This window comes from Rattus norvegicus, chromosome 19, assembly GCF_021556685.1.
Source record: "Rattus norvegicus strain SHRSP/BbbUtx chromosome 19, alternate assembly SHRSP_T2T, whole genome shotgun sequence".
Lineage (NCBI taxonomy): Eukaryota > Metazoa > Chordata > Mammalia > Rodentia > Muridae > Rattus > Rattus norvegicus.
Genome location: NC_141552.1, coordinates 11,328,499 through 11,341,607, shown reverse-complemented (window position 1 = coordinate 11,341,607; position 13,109 = coordinate 11,328,499). Strand labels below are relative to the sequence as shown.

Sequence of the window (13,109 nt, the reverse complement as noted above, 5' to 3'; positions counted from 1 at the left end):
GGATGGCAACCAAAAGAAGAGTGGGTGCACCACATTCACGTGACACGTTCACCACACGAGCTTTGCCTAAACCGGTGGGACCACTGGATTGTAAGCTGGTTTGCGAGAGGAGAATCAGCGACCACTTTGTGGCTGGCATTTTCCACTGCAAATGGCCCCAGCTTTGGATGCCTAAATTTTAGTTTTAAATACTATTTAGATCCATCAGGGCTCTTGGAGATGGATTTCAAGTTGCAGATATGAAAGTGCACACACACACACACACACACACACACACACACTGGCCTGCTCCTTTCACAAGAAGCTGTTGTAAATGCAGGCTGCCTTACTCTCTGCGGTTGGAGGTGTGGAAAGAAACAAGAAACAGAAAAGAACAATTTGAAGAGAACCTGAATTTACAATCTGGGAGCCAGGGAGTAAACATTGCACTGTAAGCTGGTAAGCTCCTTGCTTTAATTACTGGCCTGAAAAAATTTCAATTTGATGTGCTTTAATTAGTCACGGAAGGGCTCACCAATTATTTTCTAAATAGAGAGATTGAAAAGCAAACAGAAGTGGGAGTGAAAGGCCTTCAAGGATTAATCCTCGAATTCTTCTCATTTCCCCCCCCAAATTCGGGGCTAACATTTTGTGGTGGGAAACCTGATCTTGCACCGGTAAACCGACCTCTGTGGTACTCTCTGCCCACTGTTCTAGGTGACAGGATTTAGTAGGCCAAGGGCCCCAGCAAGAGGGCTACGGAAATGTCCACTCTGACAAAATAACACAACTAAGCTTCCTCTTAAAATGCAGGAAATCGAACCAGGAGAGTTCTGTTTGTCACTTGGGTGGACTAAGCAAACGAGAGTCCCTGGTAGCCTTTACTCATCAGCTTCTGCCTGACCTATTTTACTTTCGTTTTAAAAGTACTTTTTTAAAATAGTTTTTGCCTGTCCATCTAGGATCATCAGTTTGTGCCAACAGAAGAAGGTAAGAAAATTAATTTTAATTAACTTTCCTTTCGGAAATGTGTCCCACAGATTTCTTAAAAAGTCAAAACAGCAAGATGTTGCCAGAGCTAAATTTAAGTAACCCTAGGAAGGCCATAAGCTGAGAAAGGTGTTAGCCAAGGACTCACTAAGCACTCTGGGGATAAAGGTGCATCATTTTCATGGAAACTTGAGCTCCTTACTTCAAGCCCACCAGCCAGCCAACAACTGCTGGACTGAGTCTGAAGCAGCTTCTGCCACAGAAGGGACTCTGCTCAGGTGATTAAGACTTCCAAGAGCATGGAACCCCTTAAAAGAGATGGGGCCATAACACCATGTAGCCTCAGTTACAGCTGGTCCTGGCATTGAAGGCTCTAAGGACTAATGTGGGCTTAGCAGGGCATCATTATCTGTGAGGCCTGGGCAAACATCTGTGCACAGACATGTGGCATGGCCTTTTCAGCAATGGGCCAGTGATCTGAGAGAACAGCTTAAAGGAAGAAAGGTCTATTTGGGTTCACAGTTTCAACAGGTTTCATTTCCGGTCCACTAGCTTGGTTGCTGTGAGTCTAAGGCAAAGCATCCTGACAGGAAGGGTGTGGTGGAGCACACTCACTGCGTGGCATGAGCAGGAGAAGCAGAGAGTCCTTATACTTGAGGGCTTCATCCTTTTGCTTTTATTGTTTTGTTCCATTCATGCCCACAGCCTATTTAATGATGTTATCATTCTCTCTCTCTCTCTCTCTCTCTCTCACACACACACACACACACACACACACACACACACACACACATATACACACACACCTTACTCTCTCACACACACACCTCTCTCTCTCACACACACACACACACATACACACATACACACCTTACTCTCACACACACACACACACACACCTCTCTCTCTCTCACACACACACACACACATCCACACATACACACCTTACTCTCACACACACACACACACCTCTCTCTCTCTCACACACACACACACACATCCACACATACACACCGTACTCTCTCTCTCTCTCACACACACACACCTCTCTCTCTCTCTCTCTCTCTCACACACACACACACACACACACACACACCTTACTCTCTCACACACCTTTCTCTTTATCTCTCTCTCACACACACATCTCTCTCTCTCACACACACACACACACCTTACTCTCTCACACACACACACACACACCTTACTCTCTCACACACACACCTTTCTCTCTCTCTCTCTCCCACACACACACACCTTTCTCTCTCTCTCTCTTTCTCTCTCTCTCTCTCTCACACACACACACACACACATATACACACACACACACCTTACATGTTCGGTGTGGCTGCGTGCAGAAGATGTGTCTTACAAGTCAAAGCAAAACCCAAGACAGTAGGTCAACCGTGGTCCTAGGATCTTGCTGGGAATCTGAGCAGAAAACACGAGGAATGGAAAGTGCCTAGAGTGACAGCTCCAAGGGAAACCTCCAAAGCTGAGTGCACTGATAAACACCTACAGTCCCAGCGATCTATAGCCAGAGGCAGGAGGATCACAAGTGTGAAGACAGCCCTGGTCTACACAGTGAGTTCCAGGCAAGCCAAGGTTATATGGTAAGATTCACTCTCAAGATTTAGTTAACTGTGGAGTGTTGAGCCCTAAACAGAATATCTACACAACACTTTCTTTTCTCTTGGCTTGGACAACATTGCAGAAGAGAGAAAAGAAAGATCCCAAGAGCCAGAGTTCAGAGTAGACTGCTATGAACCAATCTTTGGGACACAAAATAGGCATTTCACTCATGGGCTCCCAGCAGCTAGGGCGGCCCTGCACAAGATGTAAGCCAGTCAACATTACAGTATAAATGCAGAAGGGGCACACGGCTGAAGAGCTTTAGTGGTTAGAGACTGCTGCAGCAAGGAGAGTGGGTTTTCTGTCAGAATGTGGTCCCTGGAGGGCTGAACACGCTCAAGTTAGATGTCCTTACACTCATGTACATATAGACAGCACTGACCGCTGGGCTCAGTAAGTTACGCGAAGATGTAGACTTAGAAGGGAAACACGGTTAAGAGGGTGTCCGAGAGGAGTTGGAGGGAGAGTAGAATTGGTATGATCAAAATACACTATATATCTATATATGTATAAAATTCTCAAAGAATGAATAAAAAGACCCTGTCCAATGTGTGTGTGTGTGTGTGTGTGTGAGAGAGAGAGAGAGAGAGAGAGAGAGACAGAGAGACAGAGACAGAGACAGAGACAGAGAGACAGAGAGACAGAGAGATCTACAGTGTATATAGAGCTGACGCCGTTCTAAATTCGCCTGTGGAAGCCAAGGAAATGAAAGATGAAGTAATCCGTCGTCGTCAGACTTTAAGAACCTGCCCAGCTTTTTCCTGTTAGTCTAGATTGGGCTGCCCACTGAGGTGGTGACTTACAGCCAGCATTTTTTTTCTTTATTTTTATTTTATATTTTTTTCATTTTTCATCATTTTCTTTTTAGTGCTAGGGATAGGGTCCAGGGCCTCATGCACGCAAAAAACACATGCTGTACCACGGAGTTGTACTTCCAGCCCACCATGTAGTAGCCTTTTACAGGCTCCATCATGCTCCCGGTACTCGTACCACCTGTGAATATTGGAATCGACTTGGCTGCTGCTTCTGCACGGTCACGGTCCTAATGGAGCATGTTAGGGGGTCGGGGCGAGGGGGAGGGTGCATTCTCTTCTTGGTCTCAGAGTCTTCAAGCCTTCAGCAAAGTTAAGGATTCTTGGCAAGGGCTTTCGTCTCCAAAGTAAGGATGGGAAGCTCTGGGCTAGAAGTCAAGAGAGCAGTGTTGGCTCATCCTGGCTAGACATTGGTGCCCTGGGGACTTTAGGGGTGGCTCCTCTGCACTCGGACCCCAAGTACATTCGTAGGGTGTTGGGTCACATGCTTGCTTCTCCTGTGTCTAGTGTTCTGTGCGTCTAGATCAAGCGACTGTTTCAAGTCTGTGCAGCCACTGGGAAGCTCTGAAACAGATTCTAGGTCTCCTGACTCAGCCAGGTTAGTGTGTTTCCACTGTGTTGGGCTCCACGACCAGGAGACGTGAACAGCACCAAGCAGCATTCAGTAAGTGGCTACTGAATGCCAGGAGCTGCCTTTGGTTAGTCTCTAGATTGCGTCTGGTTAGTTCTCGTGTAAATCGGATAAAAATTCACATTTTATGGAGAGTCAGCAAACCTACGATTTAGCCCATTTGCCCATCATCAGACAGCATGCACAGGGCCAGGATCTGAAGTCAGACATTCCAATTCCAGAAACTCTTATCTTTTTCTGTACAACCACACTGTACAGTAGCATAAGGGACTGCTTGGCGACATAAGGGGCACAGAAAACCTTAAAATAGAAACCACGGCAGCCTTCCAGGGGTGAGATCACACTGGGAGTACACAAGCTTTCAGAAGAATTACTTTGGTCAGGGTTGCTTGCCTGCACACCTCTGCCTCTCCCTCCCCACAGTTGACCACACGAACAGCCCCTGGGGGAGCATTTAAGAACCAGTGGTCTTTGGTGCGGTCTGAATGGAATATGGATAATGGCCACACAGAAAAGGAGAAGGTGGTGCCATCCTGGCTCACTCTGCCAGCGTGTAAGACAGGGAAAAACCAAAACCACCACAGATTATTTTTTATTACCAAATAAAACCCAAGAGGAGTGACTCTCGTAAGTCTCCAGGGGACCTCACTGACATCACCTCCAGGCACACATGCAGGCTTATTCACTAGAACACAATTCAGTTCACAGCTGCGCAGAGATAGTAAAGAAAATAAGGCGAGGGGACACTCGGAAATTCTAACTGTTCTTTCAGGGGTGTAAACATGTTCTGTGTAGTACCTTCTGCCTGTCACGTGATCTCTATCCTTTTAAAACCAACTCTCAAAAAAAAAATAAATAAAACTCTCGTACTGCTTAGAAAACGTGTTAACATGGTGGCAAGAGTTGTGTGTCTGTTCAATCTGGGTCTACCTCAATGCTTTGAACCACCGCTAGCGACTTGACCCTAGCCCATCGCCTGACTTCCCACGGCCCTGTTTCTTTGTCTGTAGATCTCTGTGGGTCAGTTGTGAACCGGGAGTCCTTGAATCATGCACTTGGCTCACTGGGTCCACCAAATACAATTATTATCCATGGAGATTAAATCCATGCAAGAAGCAGTGAATGTGTTGTTGAAATTGAAAATAATTTCAGGTAACCAGTAAGACCTCTGCCCTAGGAGTCTGGCTTACAATTGACGGGCTGCCAGGCCTTGAGGGCATCTCAGTCGAGCGGCTTAGCAGGGAGAGTTAAGGCTCCTTCCCTCGAGGTCTGTTTGCATGAGGCAAAGCACTGCAATCTCCCTGACCTCCCTAGAGGGAAGGTTTGCCTCTTTCCTGGTAAGAGTGCAGATCACCAAGTTCGGGAGGTAAGGAGCTAGGTAAACAGAGCTGAAGAGAGAGCTCCAGGAGAAGGCCAGCCCCTCCTAGTGGGTAGAGAGGAGCCTTCTCCTTAAACTTGGCAACTGTGCCTCCATTTTGTTGTTTCGAAATAGGTTGGCAACATCAAATCAATAAGTAGGTGTACCACATACTTTTCAATTTTTGTGGTAAACACACTGAAAATCTACTACTTTAGTCTTCAAGAACATATTATTGGTCGGTGTGATGGTGCAGTCCTTTAATCCCTGCACTAAGGAGGCACAGACAGGTGATCTCTGTGACTTTAAGGCCAGCTTGGTCTACATGGTAAGTTCCAGGTAGCATAGTGAGACTGTCTCAAAATGTGTGTGTGTGTGTGTGTGTGTGTGTGTGTGTGTGTAATACATTATTAACTACAGTTTGATAAGATTAACTTTAAAATAATGATAGCCACCATTTGAGCCATTTGAGCATGCTTAGGTGAGCTAATTACATGCATATCTTAATACATTATGTCATTTTTATTAGCAAAACGACAAGGCTATACTAGTCCACTTAATAGATGATGAAACTGAATCAGAAAGCGAAGGTGCTCTGCCCCAAGTACCCAGCTGTTACGGGGTGGGGCTGAGCTTCCAACATAGGCAGTGCAGTGGTGAGACAGCATTCCTGCGTGCTGGGCTGCTAGGTCAACTTCAGTCCTGCAGGAAACGAGAGCAATGATCTCGGACCTCTCAATCAGAGAACAGGATGTTCAAGGCCTGCCTGTGGCTTAGGCATTACCTGGAGCACGGCATGTCCCCCAGTCTCTCTGGTTCCTGCCGACTTCAGTTTTATTCCTGTTCTTCATGGAAAGATTACAATTGATGTCAAGTCTATTCAGAGCCAAATACCAGGAGACATAGATCTGTGTGTGTGTGTGTGTGTGTAGTTTAGATTTTTTTTTTTATATCTCTAAAATGATCAATGTTAGGTAGAAATTCTCCAGTTTCTTTTCCAGGTAGAAAATGAAGTCCAGCAAGAGTTGTTCTTTGCCCACAAACACACTAGGAAGTGTCAGGTTACGATTTGAAGCCAATCACTGTGACTCTATAGGTATTTTTGGAGGTAGGTAGGGGTGCCTGGAGTGTGAGCCTGGAGCCTTGAGTATGCTAAACACACATTCTTCTACCGGGACGACACTTCCAACCTCAAGACTCACTTCATAATCTATAGTCTTTGTACTACATAGTACGGTAAGAATAGATCGCTCGGTGACCTGAAAAATTACCAAGTTATATACAAGTGTGTTCCTATGCACAGGTATGGCTTGTTGGATTTTTTATATGGTTTTATTTAGCATAAGTGGGCTCCTACACTCTAAAACTGTTTGTTGATTTTTCAAACACCATCTGTCTTGAAGCTATTCTATACATCAATGGAGTGTATCCCACTGTGTGGGTAATTCTTTAACTTTCTTTCTCCTCGTGAAAAATTAATATTGTTTCCAGCTTTTTAATAACTGTGTTGGTTAACATGCGTTGCTGTATGATATTATGATTATTGCAACATATGTTTCTAGTGGTGAAATTGTTTAGTCCAGGGAAATTCACAGAAAAGCTAGCAGGTTGATGTAGACTCCAAAAGCGGGCAGGCTGCCCGAATGCTCACTGGCTCCTCTATGCATACAGTACCCCCCACCCCCCGCATCCCACACATCACCACACATTCTGAGAGAACGCTCTTCTCGTTTTATAGATGGAGACTGAGAACTAGCAAATTTCGGACCTGTCCAGAGTCAGCCTGTGAATTTAAATCAGAGCTGGGGACAAAAGAAAAACCTCACTGTTTCGAAGCTGTGGACACTGGGACATCACAAGCTCAGGCTTCCCGCTTAAGGATGGAACTCTGCATAGAGCGATGTCAACTTCTTGATCAACGGAGAATCCCATGTTGAATCTCTCTCGAAGATAATTTACTCCAAGTAAAAGATTTTCCTGTTAAGTATTACTTATGATTGAACAATAGGTATCATTAGGTAAGAATTTTGAGGATGAGTAAGTTCCTTGCAAAAATGAATACAAAACTTGCCTCTGATCAGCCTGATTAGAACACTGACAGGAGGAGGAGGAGGAATCTGTGATGATGTTTTGATAAACGCCCTCACTCAGGTGCCCTAACATTTACATGTTAAGTTTCAACTATGGATTCTGCACACATTTACAATACTTCCTCTCAACCAATGTAAGAGACAGCCTGAGGCTGGCTAGATGGGTGGAGGGGAAACGGGCCTGCCTTTGAGCATGTGACCATGTGAGTTCTCTTCCTGGGGTTCACACGGTGGAAAGAGAGAACTGGCTCTCTCAAGGTATCCTCTGACACCTACATATGCACATTGACACATGCAGATTTGTGTGCACAAACACAAATCAAAAAATGAATACGTAGCAATGTTTTATTTAGAAAGACACACTGTCTGGGCCCAGCAGCCTCCCCCTAGCTAATATGGAATCTATCTATAAATCCTCCTGTAGTTGAGCTGTCTAAATTACAGGTGACATAATTTAGGACATGACCTAAGTCAAGAACCCACACTGAATAATACCCTCAGAGACCGATGTCTATCCATTAACAGAAGCCTTCAAAAGCATCTAATCTTTCTTTCTCAGACCCTGGTTGTGCGTTGGGAGAAACAAAAAATGAATGATCCCCTTTAAGAACCATATTGTTGGGGCTGGAGAGATGGCTCAGCAGTTAAGAGCACTGACTGCTCTTCCTGAGGTCCTGAGTTCAAATCCCAGCAACCACATGGTGGCTCACAATCATCTGTAATGAGATCTAATGCTCTCTTCTGGTGTGTCTGAAGACCACTACAGTGTATTCATATATAATAAATAAAAATTTAAAAAACATATTGTCTTAAATCTATATTGTTCCGAAGATCTTGGAATATGAGAGAGCTGGCAAGAAAACTATACCCTATTACTGCATGCCACTAGGAGTTTGAGCTAGAATTTATAATTTTGGCTTTAATCAAGACACTCAGTGTCCTGGCTGCCCTGCATTAAAGATTAGCTGTGAACTTTGCCAAGGAATTATTCACATTTCAGCTGACCCAAGATTTTTAATTATCATCTAACTTCCAAACCATCCATTCCCCTGCAACAACCCACAGGAGAGAAAAGCCTTCGTTTTCCTGTAGAATTCTTCTTTGCCTGATTCCAGAAGTGTCTTCTCTGGGTGGGGGTACTCTTGGAAAATGTGTAGCTCAGAAGGAGAGCAAAAAAATAGGGGGGGCCCAGTCTGGGACAGGAGAGAGAGATAGTGACACCTTCACAGAGTTCTCAACAGATGCTCACTGCATAGAGACTTAAAGGAACTAATGTTGTTGCTGTGGCAACCATGCATGCCTAAATGAACAATAAAATTAATAGTCCTTAACAGGCTTTGCTGGCATCAGTAGGATGGTAACACTTTTCTTTACTGGGAAACATGTGCTCTCTGGAGTGACCCCACTTAGCTATGAATTTCTCATACAAAGAAAAATGGTGTTCAGTCGCAACAAATGGCAAAAACTTCACATATTCACTCTGTAAACTTCTCCATGCCAAGAGCAGGAGACATATTATTTCGCCTCCCTGATGCAGGTAAGAGGCATGTCCAAAACCCCATGCCTTTTGGTAGTGTGCTATTTAATTTTATCAAGCTAGCATGATAGTCTCCTACTGAACTATTGTTGTAACCACGCAAGGCTAGGGAGGAGCAGGGAAGCAGGATGTGACACAAAGAAGAAAGGGGTAAAATTAGCTATAGCCCATTATTGGGCCTTGCTTGGCCTTGAAGAAGACCCAGTACATATTAATTAAGTGGACTGATATGTTGCTAGATGAATGGAGCTATTCTAGACATCAGGGACAAAATTAACCTGGCCTTGAGTTATTGCTCTGTAGAATTAGATGAGTTTTACCTTTGAATAGAGACAGGAAATAAGGAAAGCTTTCTTGGGATACTGGATGTCATTAAAACTCCGTTAGGCTGGGCAGTGGATGTGGTTCAGGGTAAGAGTGCCTGTTTAGCATGTGTGAAGCCCTCAGTTCAATTCTCGGCACCCTTAAAATTCTGCTAGACTAGAAGTTTTTTTTTTTTTTTTTTTGGTTTTTTTTTTTTTTTGGTTTTTTTTGGAGCTGGGGACCGAACCCAGGGCCTTGCGCTTCCTAGATAAGCGCTCTACCACTGAGCTAAATCCCCAGCCCCTAGACTAGAAGTTTTAGTACCATGTGAATTATTAGAGAAATCTCTCATTGCTGTTGTAATTAAACTGTGCAGTTAAAATGTACCTTTCCAATAAGAGTCACCACCTCATCCACTTTTAAGTAAGCAGTTCGATTCTTCCAAATGTTTGCTATTACGGCATGAGACTATAGCAATAAGGAAAATATTTGCACAAATAATTTCTCTAAATTTTTAGGCAACAAAGATCTTTGTCAGACAATGTTGGTAATGTTGACTTAATGGGCTAAGTCAAAGGTTTTGGGTAGTAGCTGGGGGGCAGAGTCAGGCTGAATCAACAGTCAGACACCCTAATACCAGTCAGTCCGCTCATATATGCATCCAAGACTGCCCAAAAGAATAAGCAAGAGCTTCTCTGTTAAAGAGGTGGTTTCAGGGGTGGAGGGTAGGCATGAGGGGAGAGGAGATAAGTGGGATTGGGATGCATGGTGTGAAATTCACGAAGAACCAATAAAACATTTTAAAAAATAAACAAAACTACAGTCATCTCCGTGTGCACCCACTGCAGCTCAGAGTACATGCAGCTAGTGAGAGTCAATGACACTTTGTTTAAAGAGAAGAGACACCAGAAGCCACCCAAAATAATTGGGTGGTACATATTTTGAACATTGTAGAATGAGTGAGCCCCACACAGGAATTGCCTATCACTTTACCATGTCAGCTTGATAATATGCTAACATTTTAGAAAGGTAAGGTGTTTGTTACACAAAGGAGAGGTGTGCTTTAAGCACTGTATGATGAAGTTAGGAGTCCTACATATGAAAATAAAGCTATCATCTCAAAGCTTCCTATCACTGGAATGTATCCTCCAGGAGTTCATGATGGAGGCTTGTTCTTCAATACAAAATAGACTGAAAGGTGGCACCCAAGAGGTGACCAGGTCCTGATGGTGCACAAATGTGTGTGTGTGTGTGTGTGTGTGTGTGTGTGTGTGTGTGTGTGTGAGATTAGAATCTCTCATTGACTCACCTGTGAAGTGACCAGCCACTTTCCACTTCTTGTTTTCTACCAAAGAGTCTGCTGAGGGAAAGGGGTTGCTGGAATGAGCAAAAGCTTCATTGAAACACATGACTAGACCCTACTAACCACAAGAAGGCCTCGATCTACTCACGTAATTCTGGATCCCTTCCAAAAAGGAGAAGTCACTTATCCTGATATCAGTAGGAGAGATTAAACTTTTCCTGCACTAAGAATTGCACAGAATTTCTAGTGGCATGATATTCAAAGGAGGTGAGGAGTGAAGTTTACCATTCTAAAGGCTCTGGTACCTGTTGAACTCCAGGCCTTTCTGGAATTTTTGGGTATGGAGGTAAGAAGGACACGTGGGATCTGTTCTGGGGGCCTCTGAGGCAAGTTGGGGGACACAGACAAGAAAACAAGCAGTTTTGGAAGTAATAGCTGATACATGCTATGAGTGGATAAATGGATGTTGCAGGAAGAGCTTCTGTCAGGAAGCCTGCCAGAAAAGCTTTCTGGAACAAGTGATACCTAAATAACAGTGGAAGTTTGTCATGTTTAGTTTGCATGCTATGGGGAAAGGCAGCCTAGACTGAGCTTCAGAGGGAGGATCTTCAGCTTCTTCTCTCTATGCCTCTACTTAACAGCTATATGGGTCTGCTCATGGCTCTTAAATTTGCCAAGCCTCTGTTTTCTTATCTGTGAACTGGGAATAATCATAGTGCTTCTGGTTGGTTGTAAGATTAAGGAAGAGAATCCATGCATGCCCCGTTTTCATTCAACACCTACCATGACTAACAGTGAGATAGATGTAGAAGAAGACACTTAATAGTCCAGGCAGAAAGCATGTGGGTAAGGAGGCCCAGTGGGGATATTTGGTACCCGAAACACAATCTAATTTAGCTGGAAAGGGGAAAGGGAAGAATTTGTGAGTAGAGGCAGGCTCAGAGTAAGCACCAGGAGGCAAATGCCCTCTGTGCTATGTGAAGGGCTTTGGAGTTTCTCCTGCATTAATGCTAAGCACTAAACTATTACAGGAGAGGCCCCTGACATTCATTATCTACACTTACTAGCAGATAAAGGCTGTGCTTGGACATATAAAAAAATGTTTGTTTTACCCTAAAGCATTAATACTGTCCATCCACCAGCCAGTTTCCTCCACAGTGGAAAAAAAATCCTGTTGGAATTCAATAACTCACTCCCATACAAGGATTCCCTTCCTGTGGTACGTTTGTGATGCTGGAGCTCAGATAACAGCAGTTCATTCAGGGTAGGCATTACCCAAATATTATAATTCAGCCTAAGAGACCCAGCTTAAAAATTAAATAGTGTATTTTTTTTTTCATGAGCCATGAACTGCAATATACAGCCAGCCTCTCTTGAGTCATTAAACTTGCTCCATTAGATTACAGAAAGCTCCAATCAACTAGCCGTGCTCTGGATGGATTTTTGTTTTTAGAGCACAGATCTCTTTTTTATCTAGTAGAGGAAGAGTGAGTATAAACCACACACACAGAGCTTTATGTAATCTGGGATGCAAGGTACACACTTTCTATCTCTTCAGATCATGCCTCCAAAAGCAATTTTAGTAGAACGATCTAAGTTCTTTTGGATGACAGGCATTAAAATGAAGACATGATGCATTTCAACCACTTAGAAATGACCTGAGCAAACCAATCAGCACATGTTGATGTAGATAGCCCTAAGGGCTTCTGGGAAACTCAATACCAAGATGGCACGAACCATTCATAATGACAGTAGGCAGGAGAATGGCGGATATGATGTGTCTTTAGAAGAGAATAACTAAAATATTCCTTATAAAAGGGTAAACTACTAGTTAAAGCCCTAAAATGGAATTGCTGTGTGATCTTTGCTGGGCCACCGAAACCAAAAGAGTTAGCACATCATGTTGAAAAGCACTGAAAGCAAGAGGGGAAGCAAGCATGTAGGGGTCAGCCTCCAAACCACGGAGGAGGCACCCTCGCCTCAGAACTTCCGTGTGGTCCTGCGGTCAGGCCAATGACCTGTTAGAGCAGACCAGGGTGACATCTCCACACCACCCGCTTCAAAGGTCTGCCTGGAAAGTCACTATCCGTATGCGGTATGCAACAGTAGGTGCACACATCAATGACCTTTTAAAAGATATATTCAGATGTGTATGTGCCTCTGTGTGAGTATGTGCTTGTGAATACAGACGCCTGAGCAGGTCAGGGACACTGAAGTCTCTGGAGCTTGCATTCCCGGCGGTTGTGCACTGTCCAACCTGAGTGACGGGAACTGAACTCCAGTCCTCTGCAAGAGACAGTATGTGCTTCTCGTGGTTTGAGCACATCTCTCCATCCCCATCAATGACGATTTTAATGTAGTCGTTTACCAAATGAGTGTTTATTGCAAGCCAGATAAATATAGCCTAGTAAGCAGGAGCAATATCAAGAAGCAAGAGGTATACACGTTGACCTCAGAAAGATTTACTACCTACTAGAT

The 13,109-nt window shown here is 44.0% G+C and overlaps 1 protein-coding gene and 1 long non-coding RNA gene across 5 annotated transcripts in view; one reads left to right on the top strand and one right to left on the bottom strand.

The window, feature by feature from the left end:
* Positions 1 to 13,109, bottom strand: part of LOC147998796 (uncharacterized) — a 172,548-nt gene that overhangs the window by 83,766 nt on the left and 75,673 nt on the right. The window lies entirely within an intron of this gene.
* LOC102553772 (uncharacterized) lies at positions 291 to 8,287 on the top strand. Of its 4 annotated transcripts, none has more exons than NR_190671.1 (3): positions 291 to 438; positions 2,325 to 2,579; positions 7,137 to 8,287. It is a non-coding gene; the product is annotated as an uncharacterized LOC102553772 (long non-coding RNA).